Source organism: Talpa occidentalis, unplaced genomic scaffold, assembly GCF_014898055.3.
Source record: "Talpa occidentalis isolate TD23 unplaced genomic scaffold, MPIMG_talOcc4v2.1 talOcc4.6, whole genome shotgun sequence".
Taxonomy (NCBI): Eukaryota; Metazoa; Chordata; class Mammalia; order Eulipotyphla; family Talpidae; genus Talpa; species Talpa occidentalis.
This window is the reverse complement of record NW_023604972.1, coordinates 83190144-83193496: the sequence shown is the minus strand read 5'-3', so window position 1 is coordinate 83193496 and position 3353 is coordinate 83190144.

The window sequence follows — 3353 nt, the reverse complement described above, 5'->3', positions numbered from 1 at the left end:
TCATTCTTTGTTATATGCTTTAAACAATGATCCTCCAATAGAATTATATATTGTATATAGATTTCATCTATACAATTTAGCTTAAATCACTCAATGTTTGATCTTGGATCTGAGGATATTTTCTCTTATATATTTTTTATCTTATATATTTTTATGTCATTTTTCATTTTTGCACAATGTATGCATTTTCATCTTCATTACATTCCCCATACAATTCCCACCCCCCCTTGTTTTATTCCTACTCCCTCTCCCCCACCCCCCATTGTGTGTCTCTGTTTTATAGATGCTTGTCGACTTTGATTTTTTACTTTATTATAATTAGTCTTTTTCCTGGTCCCTTACTTAGGTTTTCTAAATTCCTGCTATGAGTAAGACCATCCCACACCACAGTGCTTGACACAGAGGTGAGCATAAAAGGCATTGATAGTAAATTAGTAGAATTTTCAAGGTGTTGCTAGTAGAACAGTGGAAGAGCCACCCGTTTTGTCATTTGGATAGTATGTGAGGTGACAGTGCCTCTGACAACTTCATCATTCCCATCGGAGTTGTATCCCATGATGTAGAAGCTTATGTGCTTTGGTCAGAATTCTGAGAACAGCTCATTATCTAAGCTTCATCATTTACAAGGATGAAAATGCACACTGGGGATGCTATGGGGGAGATGATGGTGATTTTAGTTATTGCCCCTGGTAATCACAACAAACCATGCACTTGCTGGTAACTTACTGTCCTGCTCCCACACTTTGTGACCAAGTAGGAGACAGAGTAAGTCATCTTTTGCATTTTATGTCTGTTCCCTAAAACTTATTCAAGATTTTCATGAAAGTTTTCACGTAAGTTTGGGAATAGAGTTGTGGAGGTATTTGAAAAATAATTACTTTGATCTCTACCACTTTGGGTTCTTGTTTCTGTGGAACTATGTAGAGCCTAAATACCAATTGTTTTGATAGTTTATCTGCGGCTGTGATAAATGAGCATCATAATGTTTGCAATACTTTAACGTCTAATGACACTTGATAAGGTATATAATGTTAGTAGTGATCTTTGAAATAATTCTTTTTTAAAAAGGCCAGGGGTGTGGGGGGTGAGAGGTTTCACGAGAGATAGAGTGGGGAACAGAACAGGCAGAGTGACCAAAACACACTGCTGAGGGGAGCAGCGGGCGAGCCAGGAGAGGTCTGCTGTGCCATGTGGGTTTCCCCCTGGCTGGCCGGGGGATCGAACTTGTGCTGCAGTGGCTGCGACAGCTTCATAGGTTGCGTCCCATCCCCCTACATCACCAGGGAGGGCCTGAAATAATTCTTGAGACATATAAATATCTGTTGTGAACAAAATGTTGAAAGTTATATGATCAACCACTTAATGTCTTCATAGTCCTGTTTTCCCAAATTCATCCATGCGTGGCTCCACTTACATTTCCTAAGTAGCATTTTCTGATAGTTGTTATTAAGAGGATCTCTTTGATACAGATGAGTGGTCATATTAAGGGCACATAGTCAGCTTTTTGTTAAATGGAGGGAGAGGGGTGATGTTATTATTACTAATATAAAAAGTCACTTTTCGCTTGCTAAGTATCTCAGAAGGAAATCTTTACTATCTGAATTAATGTACTCAAGGAGCTTTATGGAATTCTGCATTCCAGCTCTATCACTAGCTAGTTTATATCTTAGCCTCCCTGAGCCTAGTATTTGCATGGGTACATGGTCCCATGAGTGCCCACTCTGAAGTCACCACTTGCAATTGTAGAACACTTGAGTTTGCAAACGCTGTCTTGTTTGTTTGATCATTCAGATGACCTCATAAGTCAGGGTATATAGTATATCCATTTTATAGATAAGAAAAGTGAGGATTTCAGTTCACATTGGTCATAAGTTGAGAATAGAACACACTCTTCTGAAATGGGCAAGGGATAGCCCAGAAACATGCTTGGTGCAAAAGGTGTAGAATCAAGGCTAATTCTTCTTAAAAATGATCTCCCCTTGAACAAAACCAGTGACTCTTATTTTCACATCACTAAATAAAGAAGAAATCTTTATTTCTTAGGATTCTGGTCATCCAGACTATCTATGACAATGCCACACTTCTTTGGTTAAATCATTTGCCTTCTCACTTGGCAGGGTGAAGAGTGGTGATAGGAGGGCCTAAACTCTGGTTGACTTTGCAGAAGCAGTTTGTCCAGCCAGTTTGAAGGAAAAAGTAGTTGGATTCTGGTGCCAGACTGATGGAATTGACATACAACTTGCTGCTTTCTAGTTCTGTGAGCTTTTGAGAAGTCACTTAACATCCATGTGCATCAAAACTGTCCTTGATAAAATGGTAATAAGAATGTCACAAACCTCAGAATGCTATTGTGAAAATTAAGTGAGTTTATATATACAGTGCTTACATTATTGCCTTGTATGCGGTGTGTATCCACTAAACAAGCATCAACTATTCTTTTTTTATTTAATTTTTTATTTTTATTTAAATATTTTATTTTATATAATTCTTACATCTTTTTTCATCTTTGCACAATATGCATTATCATTTTGGTTATATTCCCCATACAATTGCACCTCCCCCCTTATTTTGACTCTATTGTTTCCTTACCCTGCCCCTCCCTCTCCCCCACCCCCCATAGTGGTAGTGTGTCTCTGGTTTATAGTTGCTTGTTGATTTTGATTTTTACTTTGTATTGATTAGTCTTTTTCCTGGTCTCTTATTTAGGTTTTCTAAATTCCTGCTATGAGTGAGACCATCCAGTATTTTTCTTTTTCTTTCTTATTTATTTCGCTGAGCATGATCCCTTCCAGCTCCATCCATGTTGCTGCAAATTGCATGTGTTTATCTTTTTTGATTGCTGAGTAATATTCCATTGTGTATATGTACCACATCTTCTTGAACCAGTCATCTATTTTTGGGCATTTGGGTTGCTTTCATAGCTTAGCTATTGTAAATAGTGTGGCTATAAATATAGGGGTGCAGGTGCCCTTTGGAATCACTGTTTCTGTGTCCTTTGTGTAAATATCTAGGAGTGGAATTGCTGGATCATATGGAAGCTCTATGTTTAATAGTTAAAGAAATCTCTGCACAGCTCTCCATAGTGGTTTGACCAGTTTGCACTCCCACCAGCAGTACAGGAGAGTTCCTTTTTCTCCACAACCTCGCCAACATTTGTTGTTGCTAGGCCCAAGCATCAACTATTCTAACGGTAATAGTTAACATTCCTGGGCTCTTTCCTATATCAGACATTGAGTTATCTATATTTTCTCATTTTATGTTCACTACAATCTCTGAGGTAGAGACTTTTCTTCCCCTGTCTTATAGGGGAAGAAATTATGGAGAGAGCATTAATTTTCAAATTCACATTAAAT